The sequence below is a fragment of the Cuculus canorus genome, chromosome W, assembly GCF_017976375.1.
Source record: "Cuculus canorus isolate bCucCan1 chromosome W, bCucCan1.pri, whole genome shotgun sequence".
Classification (NCBI taxonomy): Eukaryota; Metazoa; Chordata; class Aves; order Cuculiformes; family Cuculidae; genus Cuculus; species Cuculus canorus.
In genome coordinates, this window is record NC_071440.1 from 10,706,262 (window position 1) to 10,715,265 (window position 9,004).

Consider the following 9,004-nt stretch of genomic DNA (forward strand, 5'->3'; position numbering starts at 1 on the left):
CAAGTCTTGGGACTCAGAACCATTAACTCCTAAGTGGAAAGGACCATACCAGGTACTTTTAACTACATACACAGCTGTGAAGCTAGCTGGAAAATGACCCTGGATTCATCATTCACGGATTAAGAAAGTTCCTGCTTCATGGACCACAGAACAACGATCCCCAGCTGCTCACCATATGGGTATTGAGCAGTTACCAAAGCCTGCGTGGAAAATCCAACAGGACTCAGGAAACCCACTAAAGATAAGGGTTCAAAGAATTAGATCACGATGCATTTTGGGACTGTGTTTCAAATGACTGCCATTGCAACGATAACTGTGGGTAAAGGGATAGATTGGAATGACAACGGCATATTGGAGCCCTATAAACCCTCAGTATTGGGGAAAAAAACCAAAAGAGCCAGTGACAAGGATAACTGTCAAGGGCCAAGCCCATCCCCCGAGGTAGGATGGGGATTACGGAGTTTTTTTACTCACGGGATTGGCTGTACTGGAAAATCAGAATCGAATTGACAGTCTTACCTGGCAAGTGGAAACACTGGCCAATTCTGTTGCCAAAGGATTTAAACTGATCAGTCTTCAGGTACAGGCCAATACTAAGGCAGTGTTACAACACCACCTGGTTTTAGATTTATTGCTGGCCAAAGAGCATGGAGTCTGTGGGGATCTGAAATTGGACACGGATCATTGTTGCATCCATATCCCAAATGTAAAGGAAGATCTTAAGAAGCAGAGAGAACAAATTCCGGCTGTTGCCTGACAAGATCGGCATCGTAGAGAGGATGCAGAAAGAGGATGCTAAAGCACATGGAGGATGGGGAGGTGATTAGTGGCAGCCAGCATCACTTCACCAAGTCCTGTATGACCAACCTAGTGGCTTTCTATGATGGGGTAACCACAGCGGTGGACACGGGAAAACCAACAGATGTGATCTATCTGGACTTCTGTAAAGCCTTTGACATGGTCCCCCACAACATCCTTCTGTCTAAATTGGAGAGATATGGATTTGATGGGTGGACTGTTCGGTGGATAGGGAATTGGTTGGATGGTTTTATTCAGAGAGTAGTGGTCAACGGCTTGATGTCCAGATGGAGATCCATGACAAGTGGTGTCCCTCAGGAGTCCATACTGGGACCAGTGTTGTTTAATATCTTCAACAATGATATAGACCGCAAGATTGATTGTGCCCTCAGCAAGTTTGCAGATGACACCAGCTGAGTGGTGCAGTTGCCACACCGGAAGGATGGGATGTCATCCAGAGGGACCTGGACAGGGTGGAGAAGTGGGCCTGTGAGAACCTCATGAGGTTCAACAAGGCCAAGTGCAAGGTCCTACACCTGGTTCAGGGCAATCCCCAGTTTCAATACAGGATGGGGGATGATGTGATTGAGAGCAGCCCTGTGGAGAAGGACTTGGGGATGATGATTGATGAGAAGCTTGACATGAGCTGGCAATGCGCACTCACAGTCCAGAAGGCCAACCGCATCCTGGGCTGCATCAAAAGAAGCGTGGCCAGCAGGTCGAGGGAGGTGATTCTGCCCCTCTATTCCTCTCTTGGGAAACCTCATCTGGAATACTGTGTCCAGTTCTGGAATCCTCAACATAAGGAGGATATGGAGCTGTTGGAACGGGTCCAGAGGAGGGCTACAAAGATGATCGGAGGGCTGGAGCACATTCCCTATGAGGACAGGTTGAGAGAGTTGGGCTTGTTCATCCTGGAGAAGAGAAGGCTCCGAGGAGATCTTATAGCAACCTTCCAGTACCTGAAGGAGGCCTACAAGAAAGCTGGGGAGGGACTGTTTACAAAGGCATGTAGTGATAGGACTAGGGGGCAATGGCTATAAACTGGAGAGGGGCAGACTTAAACTAGACATAAGGAGGAATTTCTTCACAATGAGGGTAGTGAGGCACTGGAACAGGTTGCCCAGGGAATTTGTGGATGCCCCATCCCTGGAAGTGTTCAAGGCCAGGCTGGATGGGGCCTTGGGTGGTCTATCTAGTGGGAGGTGCCCCTGTCCCCATGGCGGGGGGGTTGAATTAGATGATCTTTAAGGTCCCTTCCAACTCAAACCATTCTATAAAAAAACAATTGGCTGAATATTTTTTTAAGTCACCTAGGTGGAATATCATTGACAGGGCGGCTGGCTTCCTTGTCACAAACTTTAGTGTTAATCACTGCCATAATAGGGATCGTCTTCTCAGTATTATTGTGTAAAATGCATAGTTTTGAAAAGGATCGTATTTCTAGAATACATATAGATAAACAATTTTGGTGTTATTCTGCCTTGCTTGTTATCTGATAGGAAGAAGGGTGGTGTGGACCTTTAGATGAGAATCAAAGGTCCAAAAAGAAAAGGAGGGATTTGATACAAGAAGTAGTTACTGTTACAAAAGTGGAATGTTTTTTATTTAAGCTAAAGTAGAGTTAAGTTTAATCTAAGTTATTGTGTTTTTTGAATATTAGACAGAATGTCCCTCTGATAGCATGGTGGTTTTTATTTTTCAGATACCGTTCATTCTTTGAAGATGATAATGCCTTGTGTCAAGTATGATCTGTGCTGAACAGATGTGTCTTCTTCTGTAATCACCTGTTTGGAGTTTTCTTCTTATCTCAAAGGCAAGGTCAAGCAGAGAGCTGGAGCCAGCTCCAAATCAGCAAGTTTTGACTATTGCAAATTTTAAACTTAAAATTTAAATGCAAAAATTAAAATTAAAATTAGACCTTGGAAAGTAATAGACTATGCATAAGATTTCTGGGAAAATTTATACATATGCATGTAAGTGGGAAATATATTCTGTAACCAGCTTTTGTCTCGGTACATATGATTGATGGAGATCACTCCCGCATGTTGCCCAGGCCTGATAAAGGATGCTTGCTTTCTAAAACTCCAAAGTGAGTCTTAGAGAGTTTATTTGCCAGCATTTTCGATATCTTTCCAAAGAATAGGGATGTGTATTTCAGAAGGGGGGGGGGGGGGGGGGGGGGGGGAGCTTCAAACCTTGCACAGCTCCTGACTGCTGCAGGAGCTTTCCCATAAGAGGTTTAAGATAGCAGCAGCATGCCTGATTACCGTGACCGACATCTCCAGAGAAGTGAGGTCCACATAGTTTGTAAAGGGGGAGGCAGAACCTTATAAAGAATGATGCAAAAGCAACAAGTTTGTGACTTGCAGAATTGTATTTCCTTTCCCTGCAACATCGGTCTAGACAAGAAATTGTAAAGGTAAAGCACTTATCATGGGAGGGGAGACTGGGGAAGAATGGATTGGATGGGGGAGAGGTGGTAGGGGGAAGAAAGGGGAGAAAGGGGAGGGGTGAGAGGGAGATGGAGAAAATGGGGAGGGGGTAGAGAGAGAGGAAGAGGCACAGAGGTGTGGGGTTGTTACCCAAGGAGATAAGGAGAATGTATGTTGCACCACATTTATCTCGTTTATTTACTACAAACTTCCTGATCCCAGAGACCCAGATACTTGGTATTTTCTACAAACATCCTAATACCTGCCCAAAGATGCAGACACTTAATATCTTCTATAAACATCCTGGCCTCTGCTCAGGGATGTAGACACTTAGTCTGAAGAAAATGATGAACTCAGTAGTTAATCAACTCAAGGCTGAAAATGTGTGATGAAACAAAGAAAGGGATATCATATAGGGAAAATTTGTGATTGTTTAGGAATTACCTAAAGGGCATCTTTATCCTAACTAAGGATGTGAAAAGGAAATAAGCAATTTTGTGTTAAAGTAGAATTGTGTAACCTAATGAATACATGTATTAGATAGGTGTAACAATTGTATTAGCTAGGCAGGATTTTTGGGGCCTAGTAGATATGCCAGTTTTATGGAAGATCTTCCACCTAGCACCCTGTGCAGAATAAAAGCAATGTCTCCTCTCTAAACAAAATACTTTGGTTTGGGAGGATTTTTTTCTTGATTTCAGGTAACAGTTTTCTGGCACCCCAGATGGGACTCCAATACCTGATTCGAGGACCCGCTCGTAGTCTTTTATCACTGCTGAGGAATTGTGAGTGGAACACACCGGCGTTTTTTCCAGAGACTTCCCTCTGCGGTTTTTGGCATGTGGTAAGTGACTGCTTCATCAGGTTGTGATTGAGACATTGCAATATTAGAAATTTCCTGGGCACATTGGGCTGTATTTTAAAGTGCATATTGGTGAATTATTGGTTGCAGCTGCTTGGGTTTACTTTTCTGCATTTCTACGGTGATGACCAGAGCAGGTAGAGTTTAAAGGTTTAAAGGAATACTTCTTTGATATGGGTAATCTTGTAACTTCTGCGGAAGGGAGGGTAGTTGAGGCTTCTTCTTTGGGATGTATTTTAAAACACTGGAAAAAAAAATTGGAGGAGATCCCTTAACTAAAAAAAAAAAGATAGAATATTGTAATAATTGGTGGCCAGTATATGTTCTGGACGATCAAGAGAAATGGTAAAAAATGGTACCTTGAATTATAATACTGTATTGCAGTTGAAATCGTTTTGTAGAAGGGGAGGAAAATGGGATGAAATGCCATATGTGAATGCATTCTTTGCTTCATGGAATGGCTATAAAAGCAGAAGGGAATGTGATTTGATAGAAAAGGATGCAAATGTGTTGGCATTGGAGCAGGTGCAAGAGAAGTCTGGTAACAATAACACTAAAACCCAGAGTCACTGGTAAGGTGAAAACAATATCCGATTACTTTGGAAGCTAAGAAAGGGTTAGAACCATTAGTTAAAAATTTCTTGACTTATGGACAAAAACATTAATCGGATTATAATACCCCAGTTTTAGCTGGAAAAGAAACCCCATTGAAATGAATACCATTTGGTTCAGGACTTAGTAGCAATAAATCAAATAGTGCAAGATGTCCATCCTGTGGTAGCCAATCCATATACTCTATTGACAACTATTAAAGAGACTGATCAGTGGTTTACTGTATTAGATTCGAAGGATGCATTTTTCTGTATACTGCTTGAAGAAAGCAGTCAGAGACTATTTGCATTTGAGTGGGAAAGCCCAAAAACTGGTCAGAAGGTTGAACTGTGTTGGACTGTTCTTCCACAAGGCTTTAAGAACAGCCCTACTATTTTCAGGAACCAATTGGCAAAAGAATTGGAAGGATGGAAAAAGGAAGACACAGATGTAACTTTGTTGGAATATGTGGATGATATCCTTATTGGAACACAGACCTGGGAAGAGTCTCTCAGATATACAATTGACTTGTTGAATTTTTTGGGAGCAGCTGGATATTGAGTATCTCAGAAGGTGCAGATTGCTAAACGGACTGTGATTTATTTAGGTTTTACTATCACTAAAGCACAGCAAAGCCTTGGGACAGAGAGAAAAGAGGCAATCTGTCAAATACCTGCGCCAACATCTAAATGAGAATTGAGAGCATTCCTGGGAATGGCTGGATGGTGTCATCTTTGGATCATTAATTTTGGCCGAATCATAAAACCATCATATGAAGCAGTGAAAGGTTGGGGTTGTTTTTATTGATTTCAGGTAACAGGGTTGAAGGGAAGGGAATGGGAAGGGGGGAAAGTAGGGAGAGGGGGCTGTGGGGGAGGAGTAACAAGGGAGTTGGGGGTAAGGGGAGGGACTGTGGGGAGGTTGAAAGAGGGAGGGGTGGAGGAGAGGGCAGAATGGGATTAGGGGGCTAAGGATTCGGGAGTAGAGAGGGAGGAGAGTGTTTTGCACCAGGAGGTGCTGATTCATGATGAACCCCGTAAGAAAAGTGCTTAGATGCTGTAATGTATCATTTAAAATGCTACTTAATAGAGCTAACACTATAAAGAAGAGAACAGTATAGATAATGTTATGTCCCTTCAGATGCTGGGAACCCCAAGTTGTGCAGCATTAAATGGGCCTCTGATGAGGGTGCAGCACACCATGCAAACTCTGCCTGTAGAAAGGGTTACCCCGTTGTGGTTATTTGAGCTCCTATAGGGTTTTCTTACAAAAAAAATAACTGTTCATTTCTGCTGTCAAAGGATGTTTACATGAGAACTCGCTGCTTTACTTTTAGATCAAAGCAAAGAAATGCAGGGGGTGTAATCACTGATACCAGGTGGGAGTTGCTTGCAAGCTTCTGTTACAATGAGCTGGCTGAGTTTATCCTGTGGCTGAGGGATATGTGTAGCAAAATGCAGACCTGAGCTTACTGAGGTTAATTGCTGTGCAGATTACTAACTCCTTGATGTACAGTTGTCTTCTAGTTAGGATCATTACATCACCATGCACACATACTTTCAAAGATGACATTTTGTTCTGAGTTTCCATTTTAGGTGGACAGTATTGCCCATATCTTGTAGCACAGCGCACAGCCCAAAGGCTGCCCCAGTAATACTTTATGGCTGTCATGATTTAACCCCAGCCGGCAACCATGCAGCTGCTCACTCACTCCCCTAGAGTAGGATGGGGGGAAAGAATCAGAAGGGTAAAAGTGAGAGAACTCATGAGTTGAGATAAAAACAGTTTAATCATTGAAATAAAATAATTATTAATTGTAATGAAAAGGAAAATAACAAAGAGAGACAAATATAACCCAAGAAATACAAGTGATGCAAATGAAAATGGTTACTCACCACCAACTGACCCATGCCCAGGCAGTTCCCAAGCAGCAGGCTCCCTGCCAACCTTCCCCCTGGTTTTATTGCTGAGCATGATGTCATAGGGCAAGGAATATCCCTTTGGTCAGTTGGGGTCAGCTGTCCCAGCTTTGTCCCCTCCCAACATCCTGTGCACCCCCAGCCTACTCGCTGGCAGGGCAGTGTGAGGAGCAGAGGTGGCCTCGACTCTGTAAGCACTGCTCAGCAATGATGAAATCATCCTGTGTTATCAACACTGTTTCCAGTACAAATACAGATCATAGCCCCTTACCAGCTACTGTGAAGAAAATTAACTCTATCCCAGCCCAAACCAGCACATTCTTCACCTCCTATTCCATATCATTTATATCCTCGTTAACCTCTACCCCCTTCCCGTCCTTCGATATATACAGATATCATTCCCTTAGTCTATGGACCACCCCTGTAAAATGTTCACAAAATGTCCATTGAGTTCATTTAGTCCATGACTTTGCGCCCCATGTGTTATCGTGGTCAGTCAGGACAGGAGAGGTGGTGTGTTGTGTGGAGTTATTGGACACCAAAGCCAGCTCAGGCTGGGTCACTGCTGTGCTTGCACTGCTTCTTGTAGGGCTTATCCTCCATTGGTTCGAGTGGTTCCTGCTATAGTAATTCCTATAACATGCAACTCAAATCATGGGTTGCAATAATTTAATGGTATATTCGTTGCATTCCTCACCCTGTTCCCTTTGGACTAAGCCTTACGTTTTAACATTGCAATGAATTCCTCCTCTTGCCTCTAGCTTGGCTAGCAGTGAGAGGTTGCTGCTATAATACCTTTGATATATGGAAGTCGCAGCAGGGGTGGCATTCAACATCATGTAATACTGCTACCATACAACTCAAATCATGGATTATTTTCACCCTGGATTAAATCACATTGAGGTACACATTGGACTCCTCCATCCTTCTACATTACCCACCAAGTGCACCTAGGTCTTTGAGCAAAAATATTCCCACAAATGGGTTTGCCCTTTCCTGAAGAAGGAATAACCTAGACTGGTTTTTCCCAAACAGTTTCTTATATGTACTACATGGATCTTATCTCCTTCCACAGTGCGCAGAGGGTTTGATTGGGCAGGGCAAAGTCAACTGGCAGATCCTCTACTGTTAACTAGCCAAGTGGCTTCTGCTAAATGTGGATCCCTGTAGCGATTGAGGCACGGACTCTGTTCAGGGTCAAAACTGAAATGTAATAATAACAGCCTTCCCTTTATTTTAACAAGAGCATTGGAATTACAAGAAGCCTCTATCCACACTTCCAACTGTTCACAGGCCGAAGTACCAGTCCCTGGGTACAGCATATGGGTATTGGGAAATGGGCCTTGGACTACCAGATTTTCTCTTACTGAAGAAAATATGCCTGTAAATTTAGGTCCACTGACACTGTGCCCTATCTGGAAGGGGAACACGATAAACCCTGAACCGGTCAAAACCGAAATCACTTTATTGTGCACAAGCAAGTATTTATATACCCTTATGATGTGCGAAAGCAGACAAGGGGGGCTGGGAGCGTTCGTTAGAACTTGGCATTGTTCGCCTTGAAGACCTTGGAAGTTGATAACGAAGGAGCCAGCTAGCAGAAGTTTACTGATAAGCGGGCATTGGAATGCAGAAAGCTGGCAGCATTTGGTTCGGGAGTTTGAAAACCGCCAGAAGAGACTGAGTCTGCACAAAGTTCAAAAGAAAATATTCATCCCGAAGAAGACTTCCTACTTCATCCCTAAGACCCCGGCCCACGACCATCAGGAGGCACTATGCAGGTGCAAGACTGAAGCAAACTCTGCAGAACTAATTATAATACGAAGCGGGGATAGGTAATAAATATGTATTAAATGATTACGTATACCTCTATCTGTACACTATAAGTAGCCACTTGTTAGGCCATAAGGTGTGCGAGTTTGGGCAGAGCTATCTCCCTTGCACCCACCGGTGTAATAAACATACCTGCTTTATAACTCATTTTGGGTTATAGGGTTTGATTCCGCAAAACACTTATCTGCCTCGTTAGCAGCTATCCCAGTGATTTTCCACTTCTAAGGTTCCCATAGCTACAGCAATTAAGCATAACTCTACTTGCTACAGATGTGCCTTTTATCTCTGTGTTTTCTCCTCCTGCTTAACTATCTCACAGTTTCTTGCTTACCATCCCATGGTCTTCTGCTAGTGAGCACAAGAGCATTGGCCGTATTGTCCTGTACTTGCTGGTTCCACCTATGCACAAGGACATCGGCCATATTGTCTTGTGCACATGTGGCGGTGGAATCTTCTGTGCCCACAGATCCCCATGCTTGCATGTCCCAGCATCCATTACCCTCAGCGTAGTTTTTAACAGTCCATTCTGTCATTCAGTTTTCCCAGAGGCTGGTGCATGATAGGGG